This window comes from Colobus angolensis, unplaced genomic scaffold (genome assembly GCF_000951035.1).
Source record: "Colobus angolensis palliatus isolate OR3802 unplaced genomic scaffold, Cang.pa_1.0 Scaffold18, whole genome shotgun sequence".
Classification (NCBI taxonomy): domain Eukaryota; kingdom Metazoa; phylum Chordata; class Mammalia; order Primates; family Cercopithecidae; genus Colobus; species Colobus angolensis.
In genome coordinates, this window is record NW_012114932.1 from 1,062,271 (window position 1) to 1,074,509 (window position 12,239).

The 12,239-nt window shown below is 40.5% G+C and overlaps 1 protein-coding gene across 1 annotated transcript in view; it reads right to left on the reverse strand.

Annotated features, from left to right (window-relative positions):
* Positions 1-12,239, reverse strand: part of DOCK3 (dedicator of cytokinesis 3) — a 606,207-nt gene that overhangs the window by 464,480 nt on the left and 129,488 nt on the right. The window lies entirely within an intron of this gene.

The window sequence follows — 12,239 nt, forward strand, 5'->3', positions numbered from 1 at the left end:
GATACTACCCAAGTCTTGCTCAGATTAATTTCTTAAAATTATGTATGTCCTTTAACATTTTTCTGCATGAAAGTTTGCTCATACCCTTGGTTAAAAAAAAAGATCTGGAAAAATGTGGGGAGTTGTGGCAGGGAGAAACCCACACAATTAAACTTTGAAAAGTTTAACGCATACTCCCTTATATTGGTATTGTATTTCTTGCAACATAATGTCAGCAGAGGAATTCTAAGTCTGGTAGAGGAATTCTGAACCTGGTAACAGAAAGGTGCTTGGATTCTCTCTGACTACTTCATAAGCAGTATTCACTATAATGCCAGTCCCTGTGCCAACTGTCAAAAATTTATCAGTAAACAAAAATGAACAGGATTACTATCTTCAGAAAGCTCTTGGTCTGGATAGGGAATCAGACAGACATGGACAGTAATAAATCTAAAATGAAAATGAAAAGGTACTGATGTGGTTTGGCTGTATCCCCACCCAAATCTCATCTTGACTTGTAGCTCCCATAATTCCCATGTGTTGTGGGAGAGACCCGGTGAGAGGTAATTGAATCATGGGGGCGGGTCTTTCCCAAGCTGTTCTCATAATAGTGAATGAGTCTCACAAGATCTGATGGTTTTTATAAAGAGGAGTTCCCGAGCACATGCTCTCTTGTCTGCTGCCATTAAGATGTGACTTTGCTCCTCCTTTGCCTTCCACTATGATTGCAAGGTCTCCCCAGCCACGTGGAAATGTGAGTCCATTAAATCTCTTCTTTATAAATTACCCAGTCTCAGATATGTCTTTATTAGCAGCATGAGAACAGACTAATACAGGTACAATGAAAGATTTTTAGCTGTGGTATACAATTTACAATGAGCAGATCAATAAACTCTTCTCTGAAGAAGTGTCAAGGCCCAATATATGCAAAAAAATCATGACATGAAAAGTGTGTGCAGAGGGAGAAAACCAGTTATGGTGCCACCTGCAAATGAGAAAAGTATGTAAGATGTCACTGAGTTGGAAAACAATTTCACACATCCAAGATGAAAAAAAGCCGGTATGACTGGGACCAGCTCTCACAGAACCTTTTCAAAAGACAGTAAAAATTCCAGATCTTAACACAAGTACCTGAAAGAAAAGTTACTGAAAGCAGGAAGACTAACTTGATAATATTTCTATAATGCCTATACCAATGTTGAGGATTAATAAAATACTTTATATGACCAAAGATTTGATAAACTGATATACTGAGGTAACTTATACCCATTTATTAGCCAAGGGGAATATCATTCATCTGAAAAAAAAAAGTCCAGGAAAATATATTCCACAAAATTAGCATCAAGTATTATTTGTTTCCACAAGAAGCAGCTGACAAAGCACCACTGTGTTCAAAGATGACTCAGTGCATTAATATTGAGCATCAATGAACATATAAGTTATCTGATTATGCCTTATGGTTTTACTGTGTTATTTTGTGTGACTTACCCCCACAGATTACAAAAAGTCACCTTGAAATAATACCATGGCATTATCTATATCCATCAAATTTACAAGCTTATTAATATAAAAGCCTTCATCAAGGGCTTGTTAAGAGTAAAATGTGACAAAAGTAATATCAGCAAGATGGCAGAAGAGGTGCTTTCTACTGTCACATGCCCCCAAGAAGCATCAATTTTGACAACAACTTGTGGACAAGAGCACCTTTGTGGGAGTCTAGGAATCCCACAGAAAAGTTTCAGCACACTACTGAGGCAAAAAACCCAAAATAGACGCAGTGGAGAGAGTAAGAAGTTTCATTTTACCTGCATCGCCCCTCCCACAAAGCAGCACAGCTCACAAGAGAAACTCCATAACCCTGCAATTTCTCACAGTGGAAAGTAAAAGCACAATGATTAGGCACCCGGCTCCACCAGCCATGTAAGACACTGCCCAAGAGACTCACTTTTCTCACCCCACCCCAAATATTGTGGTGATCAGCATGCTGAGTATTTAGGGAAGATGGGAGCAGGAAAATAACTGTGGTTTAATTTACTTTCATTTTTTGAAATAGATCATATTGATCTTCTCAGATGAAAAAGAGGAAGCTAATGATAAATGTCATAAGAAAGTCATAATGACTTGCTACACAAATTCGAATTGAATGAGAAGACATCCTTTATTTCTTCAAGCTACTGGTTAAAAGTTGCAATTTCTGAAGTTATTTCCATATACTACATCTTAAGAATGCTGCGGAGATAATTAGGAGATGTATAGAAACAATCAGGGAAATCACAATCTTAGTAACAAAACTTAAACATAAAGCACAAATAGATGCTATATGTGTGACATCAACTATAACATCTAATGTTCTAAAAAGGTTCACTGTAAACTGTTGCAGACAAAGATTCATGAAGAAAGTGAAGTTACTAGAAGAGGCTTGCATCTGAAAGGCAAGCAGGTGGAGAGAGAGTCCTAAAGACCGTACTATGCTATAAAAAGTGGTATAGAAAAAATAATGAGCAAGGCATATTAAAGAGAATTCATGCTACTGATGGCAGCAGGCCGTCTGTAGTGGGGAGGCATGGGCGGTGGAGGCAGGAGTGGCTGCAGGAGCAGCAATAGCTGTGGTGAGTCTCCCGTGCCCTACCTCCAGGAGGCGGCTGACCGCACTGCCCTCACCCTTACACAGCCCGGCAGGACCCAGCCCCAGGCCCGGAGCCTCTGTGGCTCCACAACCTCTCCCCAAGTCACTGCTCTCTCCTGCCACTGCTACAGGGAGGGTGACGGGAGGAGGCAGTGCTGGGGCCACGCTTCAGGGACCAGGGGCAGGAAGTAAGAGTGGTGCCCACTTCGGGGATCAGCCAGCAGTGTAGTCACCATGTCCACCTCGCAGAGAGCACTGGGTTCCTGCGCCTCTGGAGGAGGCTGTCTGCACAGGCCCACCCAGGGTTGCATGCCCAGGGTCGCATCCCCAGGGTCTACCCCATATGGGTCTGCACAGTATCACTCCCAATGGCTGGCCCAAGGCCTGCGATCCACTCCCAGAGATGCCCACCCTGGGAAGGGCCCCAAGCCAGGTGAGGGGGAGCTCTGGGCCGCCCCTGAGCACTGGAGCCACCAAGGGAGCTCAAGGAGACATTGCCCCTGCCCTGGACACTGGCTGGGGCCCAGCAAGGACCTGGAGCCCCAGCCCCAGGCTGTGAGGGAGCACATCAGGGGCTGCATGCTCCAGGGGGCCAGGAGCTACAGGTAGCAGCCCCACCGTTTTGGGCACGGCTGCAGCTGCCCAAGTCAGGGTTGTGGACCTGGGCCTCCCTGGGCTCTTGGGGCGCAAGGAGTAGGCAGGAGCCTTGCACCAGTGAGGCTGCAGCCGCCCAAGTCGGGGCTGTGGATCCGGACCTCTGCACTCACTGCAAGGCTGTGAGATTTTAAATTTGACACTATGGAAATAGGGAAACATGAGCGATGTTAAAGGAGTGTTGTGTTTTAGTAAGATTAATGCAGAAATGACACGCAAGAGAAAGTAAAATACAATTTCCTTGGAGTTTCATCTATTAGGTCTTTGGCTACTTTAATCATTAAGATCTATAAACAGGCCGGGCGCGGTGGCTCAAGCCTGTAATCCCAGCACTTTGGGAGGCCGAGATGGGCGGATCACAAGCTTAGGAGATCGAGACCATCCTGGCTAACACGGTGAAACCCCGTCTCTACTAAAAAAAAAAACTAGCCGGGCGTGGTGGCGGGCGCCTGTAGTCCCAGCTACTCGGGAGGCTGAGGCAGGAGAATGGCGTAAACGCGGAAGGCGGAGCTTGCAGTGAGCTGAGATCCGGCCCCTGCACTCCAGCCTGGGCGATAAAGCGAGACTCTGTCTCAAAAAAAATAAAAAATAAAAATAAAAATAAACAAATATTTTTGAGATCCAAAATAAAATAAATATCTCAGCAGAGCAACAACAGAACAACAATGACAACAACAAAAACACAGCAGTGAACGAGGGTGAAATCACAGGTCTTCTCGACTCTGAAGTCAAAAGCCAGCACTGGTGACTAGGAACTTAGGGGGATAACAAGGAGGAAAAAAGTGCTCAAAGTAAGATGGGAACCAAGGCCAGATTCACTGGTTGAAGTTTGGGAAGAGAAAGCCAACATGAGGCACAACACCAACTGCTATTAAACCTCATTTAGGACTATGGTTTTCAGGAAGTTGCAGGACTAAGGAGACTGGACCTTAAGCAGCCCCCTCCCCACTTCAGCCAAGGGGCAGAATCTACCACAGCCTCAATGTCACTGTGGGGAAGAAGCTCTAAAATGCTGCTGAAGGACTTGGTTCCACACTGGAGGTTAGGGGACAGATAGCAGTAACTGCTCAAGCACTAGACAGATAATGCTCAGAGGGAAAAACAGAGAGGGGAAACAAAATCATCCACTTCTGAAAACCAAAATTCTACAATGCATGAAGACTCTATTATGTTAAAAGGCTTAAAAATAACACAAATGCTGTTCAACTTACAACGGGGTTACATCCTCATAAACCCGTTGTAGGTTGAAAATATCATGAAGTCAAAGATGCATTTAATACACCCAACCTGCCAAACATCCATAGCTTAGCCTATGCTCCTTTAAATGTACTCAGAACACTTATATTACCCTATTGTTTGGCAGAATCATCTAACAAAAAGTGTACTTTATAATAAAGTGTTAAATATTTCATATAACTTGTTGAACACTGTACTGACAGTGAAAAACACAATGTTTGTACAGGTACCCAAAGTATGGTTTCTACTGAATGCGTATCACTTTCTCACCACTGTAAAGTAGAAAAATCTTAAGGCAAACCATCATACGCTGGGGGCCATCTGTAAATCCTTTTCAGATAAAATTAGCTTTATGAAATGGCCTGATAAACATTTTTAAATGTTTAGGATGCCTAGAGAAATGAAAAGAATCACTTCCATTTCAGAAAGGAAAAAGTATGAAACAGAACCAAGCATAAATAAAACAAGAAACGATGATATGCAATAGAATCAACTAGGAAACTTGAAAATGAAAATTATTAACACTCAAGGGTCCATCAACAGATGAATGGAAGATTTAAATGTGGTCTATATTAAGTGCAATGGAATATTATTCAACCTTAAAAAGGAATGAAATTCTAATACATTCTACAACATGGATGAATCATCAAAGCACTATGCTAGTGAAATACGCCAGATACAAAAAGACAAATGTTATGATTCCATTTATATTAGGTACCTAGAATATGAAAATTCATACAGACAGAAAGTAGAATAGAGATTACCAGGGGCTGGGTAGAGGGAGAACAGGGAGTAACTGTTTAATAGGGACAGAGATTCTTTTGGCGATAATGAAAGTTCTGGAGATGAATTGTGATGACAGCTGCACAACATTGTGAATGTATTTGATGCCACTGGGTTGTACACTTAAAGAACTGAAATGGTAAACTTTATATTATATATCTATTTCACCACAATAAAATCACACAAAAACATTGCCAATGAAAAAAGAAAACCTCAATAGAGAGGATATATGTTAGAAAGAATTCAAAAGAAAACAGTTGCAAGCAAGTACTGATGAAATCTCTCTAGAATGCAGGTCAGGGAAAAAAAAGAGACCCAAAGTATCTGTGAGTACTTAAGAGTACATGGGAGAGAGGTGGAAAAACTCTAATCTACTGCTAATAGGTATCCCAAAAGAAGTAAATGGCAGTGTTACAGACAATTGTGGGATTATTTTTTTCCTTTTCTGTTCTGCCTCATAATCCCCTTCCCCTAGGTGGAATGCAGAGACAGACTGTCCTCCATTCTGTGAGTGTAAAATGATGGATGCTTGATTTATCAACCTTCCTGCATCTGGGGAACACAGGGCTATGACCTAAGTTCCTTTCAACCCAGACTTAGAAAAGGAAACCAATGACTTAAAGCAGCAAAGGCTGAAAAGATGACAACTTGGTAGCAGCTACAGTCAATTTCCAGAGACGGCAGTCTTTTTCTAAATTTCCCATGCAGTACTTATTTTATTTTCATTTTTTATGGATGTGTAACAGTTATACATATTTATGGGGTACATGTAATATTCTGATATAAGCACACAATGTGTAATGAGAAAATCTTGGTAAATGAAATATCCATCACCTCAAATATTTGTCATTTCTTTGTATTGAGAACATTCTAAATCTTCTCTTCTAGCTATTTCAAAATATACAATAAATTATTGTTAGCTATAGTCATTCTGTTGTGCTATAAAACCACTAGATCTTATTTTATCTAACGGTATTTCAGTACCCATTAACCAATCCCTCCTCATTCCCCACTCCCCACTGCCCTGTGGGAGCATCCAGTTTTAAGTTGGTGAGGGGAAGGAAGGAGGCAGAAGTAAATACTGTAGTCAAGGTATGTTTCATTGAGAAGATTTCAGAAAAGGCCTGAAGGAAGGTAACAAAGCTAATCAGGCACAGCATCCCATGCATAAGAAACAACATAAGCCTCAAGGCAGGGGCATACCTGAAATGATTGAATAAAAGCAAGAAAACCAGTGTCACTGAAGGTTACAGGGTGACAGGAAGCCACATCATAAAACTTGTAAGCCTTTGTAAGAACTTTAGGGTTTGCTCTGCATGAGATGGGAGTCGCTGGAAGGTTTTAGGCAGAGGAGTAACATGATCTAACATATTTTTAAAGAACAACTCTGGCAGTTACGTTGCGCTATAAACTGTAGAGGAACGTGGATAGAAACAGGGAGACCAGTTAGAAGGTAGTGCTGTAACACAGGCAAGAAAATATAACCCCAGGAAGTACCTGTTTTTCATTCCATGCCATAATGGGACAATTTAGGACACCGAGATTCTCCTTCTTCTCAGCTGTCTAATGCTGTACCAACTCTAACGACAGTCCATAAGGTGCTCACATCTTTCCTACTGTTCTTTGGCAGCTGACTCTCAACAACTCTCACAATCTTGCTATAGTGGGCACGCACGCTAATTCCCTTTCAATTCCCACTTTCATCTAACCACTTTGGAGCCCCAGATCTCTAACCCTCTCTGGTTATGATGATGTCAAGGTTCCTATAACACTTATAAATAAAATACGTATAACTAGAAGCAGAGTCTAATACTGTCTCCATCCTAGAGGAAAGCATGAGATTGAGTTTGAGAACGGCTTTGCTAAATAAGACCAAGAATGAGGTCACAGAATGAAATAATAAATGGATGAACAAACAAATGAACAAATAAATAGGCAAACTTTAAAAAAAAAAAAAAAAAAAACCCTTGGTCTGGATGCTCAAAAGCAAGAAATCTTCCAGGTACTGCTGATCTACTGCTTCTCCCTTTAACTCTAATCCAAACTGAGAGTTAACAAATCTAGCATACGTAGAATGGATATATAAAAATTGATTACATGAATTGGAATTATCTTGGCATACCCAACTAAATAAATGTCAAGAGACTGGGTCGGGGAGGAGGGAAGCACTCGGGCACAAAGCACCTGTCCAAGGGTTCTATCACAAACCAGCTGCCAAAATGGCCCGCTATAACTTTGGGAGGCCAAGGTGGGTGGATCACCTGAGGTCAGGAGTTCGAGACCAGCCTGGCCAACGTGGTAAAACCCCATCTCTACTAAAAATACAAAAACTAGTCAGGCGTGGTGGTGCATGCCTTGTAATCCCAGCTACTCAAGAGGCTGAGGCAACAGAATCACTTGAACCCGGGGAGGCAGAGGTGACAGTAAGCCAAGACTGTGCCTGGGCAACAGAGTGAGACTCTGTCTCAAAAAAAAAAAAAAAAAAAAAGATCAGTTTTACCCAGTAGCTGCTGAAATGAAATGCCATGACTCTAAGAACAGTTTTACCTACTGCCATCACTCACCCAACCAATCAGAGCTTGCCAGCTCCCAAAAACTTCCCTAGTGTAAGTTTTCCTTCAAAACAATACGTAACATTTCTCTAATAAAACCCCAACCTTCTGTTTCTTCTTCAGACACACAGAAGACTACTGTGTCTGTGTGTATGCCCTGAATGGCAATTCTGCTTTCCTAAATAAAACTTTTTTTTTTTTTTTTTTTAAAGGAGGCAGAGGCTTGCTATGTTTCCCAGGCTGGAGTGCAATGCCTACTCACAGGCATGATCACAGTGCACAATGGCCTCGAACTCCTGGGCTCGAGTAATCCTCCTGCCTCAGCCTCCTGAGGAGCCAAGACTACAGGTATGTGCCACTATGCCTGGCCTTCCAAATAAAATGCTTTGTTTAGAGATTTGTCTCTCTATTTTTATTTGACTTTGACAGATGGATGAGACAATTTGATATATACAAAATACTACTTGGAAGAACAATCTCTAATCAGGAAACTAGGACTGCAAAAAGCTTAATGCTCACTTTTCTGATGCTCATGCAAGAGTTCATTTTCTCTTTCAGCTTCATCACTCATATAGCCAAAAATCAAACTCAAGTTTTAATCCTAAGGACTGCTGAATTACAAGATCAGTTGAATTCATGGCCTTTTCATTAAAATTAAGATAAAAGGCAGTGTAGTAACATAAAAATAACAGTAACCTGTGAATCAGAACGGAGATAGAAGAAAGACATGGGCTAACTTAGGAAAGTCTGAGCTCCACCCCTAGTAAACCTCCTTCTGGCATCGGAAAAAGTCCCTCCTTCTGGGCTGATGAGGGTATCCTTGCCTTGCTTACATCCTGTGAGATTACCTCACCTGAGTGAATTATCTTGCAAAGAGAAGCCCATTTTCCTTAGACCGTACACCATCCCCATAACTGTCCCCAGTGTCCTGTAAATTCAATCTGTTTACTTTCCCAGCCACCCTGAAAAGAATGCTGTGAAAGAAACAGCAGCTATAGAGGAGCTCAACTCCATGAACTTTCCCTCACCGAGGCTGATCTGACACCACAACTACCGAATCAGAACTGACGGTAGCAGTGAGCAACCCTGAGACTTGAATGTGGTACACATATTCCAAGTGTATTAGCCAACTGCCTACAGGCAAGCTTATACTTTTGACCCCGTTCATGACAAAGAGGATGAGATTTGGACTTACTTTCCCTGGCTGCTTCATTTCTGGAAACATAACCTTCAGCAGAGTATTCAATACCTTATTTGCCATAACTCTCTTGCATATAAAACTGGAATATGAGCAAGGAATTCACTTTAAACAAAAAGAAGGAAAATAAGGAGCTGACACTCACCGGATTAACTGATCTTACTAATTACTTCATCACCCAGAGCAACAGACTGTATAGAACAATAGACAAGACTATAGAAGACTTTGTTATACTAGCTTTTTCAAGGCTGGGGCAATCCATACGTTAAGACAATTATTCTGAACCAGTAACTAATATAAAGTTATGTTTCTCCCATAACCAGAATACATGGATCCAGAAACATGAAGTAGAAATGTAAAGGACAACTTCTCATTCTCACATGTAATGACTCACTTGCAAATTTTTTGCTTTCTATCTTTGAGGACTCTGGCTCTGCTAATTTAGAATTCAAGGGAAACATGCATACACCAGATAAGAATATGATTCAATTATATTGAAGCTGAGATTCCCATGAGGCCATTTCAGGTTCAGGTTACCCCTGCCACTGAGCAAATAAACAAACAAAAAACAAAACAGAGGCAGTTTTGGCATTGGTTGGCAAGATTTTTACAAGTCTTTAACAGAAATATTTTTGGTGCTATACAATAGAGTAGGAAGAAGCATGAATGGAACCCAAAAGATCCCCAGGGAATATCATAATACTACCAAGCTCTGTGGTAAAAGTTAGTGCAAGAGAACAGCATCCCTCTGCATACTGAACCATCAAGGGCTCAAACACCACAGCTAAGTAGTACCTAGCTAAGGCAAGAAAATTATAAAATGAGTGGTAAAGTAAGGAAATCACTAATGCAAATTAATTCCTGTGACCAAGTAGAGAAACATGTCTGTAATATCCACAATATATTATTCCTTGCTATGTCACGTATTCATTTATAAATTCAACTTCATTGACTTTTCCCCTCTTCCATTCCCCAGTGACTGTTTCCCCACCTATTTTTAAAAAGGTAGTGATAAGGTTTAGCTTTACACTAAAATCTATAATTTACAGAATAGCAAAAGAGAAACATTATAAAACCAAAGGAGAATACTGGAGAGACTATCAATTTGTAAATTTATATTAAGTATTAAATACTGTGGAATACAGCTAAGGCATTATATAGAAGGAATTCCATAATATTCAATTCTTGCATGAGATAAACCTAAAAATAAAAACTACTGTGGAAAATAGCGTGGAGTTTCCGTAAATAACTAAAAGTAGAACTACCATTTGATCCAATAATCCCACTACTGGGTATCTACCCAGAGGAAAAGAAGTCATTATACAAAAAAAGATACTTGCACACGCATGTCTATAGCAGCACAATTCGCAATTGCAAAAACGTGGACCCAAACCCAAATGCCCATCAATCAACAACTGGATAAAGAAACTGTGGTATATACATATACGATGGAAGACAGCTCAGCCATAAAAAGGAATGAATTGATGGCATTCACAGCAACTTGGATGAGACTGGAGTCTATTATTCTTTTTTTTTTTTTTTTTTTTTTTGAGACGGAGTCTCGCTCTGTCGCCCAGGCTGGAGTGCAGTGGTGCGATCTCAGCTCACTGCAAGCTCCGCCTCCCGGGTTTACGCCATTCTCCTGCCTCAGCCTCCGAGTAGCTGGGACTACAGGCGCCCGCCACCTCGCCTGGCTAATTTTTTGTATTTTTAGTAGAGACGGGGTTTCACCGTGTTAGCCAGGATGGTCTCGATCTCCTGACCTCGTGATCCGCCCGCCTCGGCCTCCCAAAGTGCTGGGATTACAGGCTTGAGCCACCGCGTCCGGCCTGGAGTCTATTATTCCAAGTGAAGTAACTCAGGAATGGAAAACCAAGCATCGTATGTTCTCACTCATAAGTGGGAGCTAAGCTATGAGGATGCAAAGGCAAGAGAATGATGTAATGGACCTTGGGGACTCAGGGAAAAGGTGGGAAGGGGGTGAGGGATAAAAAGACAACAAATTGGGTGCAGTGTATACTGCTTGGGTGATGGGTACACCAAAATCTCACAAATCACCACTAGAGAACTTTCTCGTGTAACCAAATACCACCTGTTCCCCAATAACCTATGGAGAGAAAAAAAAATTTTTTTTTAAAAGACTAAAAACAAATTCGCTAAGTGCATAAACCTCAGAATTGACAAGAACAAAAAACAAAAGTACAAAACTTCAGAGGTAAGAAAAAACACAAAATACAAACTATCATTCATGACAACTGAAACAATGAGATAGAAAACAAATATTAAGAATAAGCAAAATAAAAAAAGCTGGTTCTTTATAAAGTCAAAGCAGAAAAACTTCCAAAAAAATTGATGTGAAGAAAAATTTTAAAAAACACAAAAACAACATTAGTATAAAAGGGATGAGCATCATCATAGATTAGAGCTGAAATTTTTAAAATATCCTTAAAAATACAATAAGCTTATAGTAATAAATCTAAAAAAAATATGGATGTAAAAATTTCCAGGAAAATATAAAGTACTAAAACTTACTCAAGAAGAAACAGAACACCCGGATAAATAAAAAAAAACCATTAAAGAAACTGAATTAACCCAGTAATCAAGTTTTTCTCCCCAAGCCACCCTACTACCCAACTCATTATCTAAAAGATAGCAGGCCCAGACATTTTAAAAGACAAGTTTTATCAAACCTTTAAAGAAGGGTTAATCTCTACATTAACTTTTTTAGTCTAGCAATAATGTGAAGGTTATTCAACTCATGCTACAAAACTAGAATAGTATTTAGATCCAAATTAGTAAAGGATATGACAAGAAAAAATCATAGACTAATCACATACATAAATGCAGAAGCAAAAATCTAGAAAATCAAAAGCAAGAGTGTAATAAAAATAATACATCATTACCATGACAGGTAATGGGAACATCCGTGTCTTGCCTCTAATATCTCAACATTATTACATTCCATAGGTCTTTCCTACTTTCTTAAAATATGTATTTTGAAATGATTACCAAGCAAGATGTACACCTAAAAGCCTCTAGCACTTGTTCCTCTCATAAAGGGAGCCAAAACAATTAAAAGACAACTACATTTTTGAGACAGAGTCTCACTCTGTCGCCCAGGCTGGAGTGCAGTTGTACAATCTCGGCTCACTGCAAGCCCCGCCTCCAGGGTTCACACCATTCTCCTGCCTCAGCCTCCTGAATAGCTGGG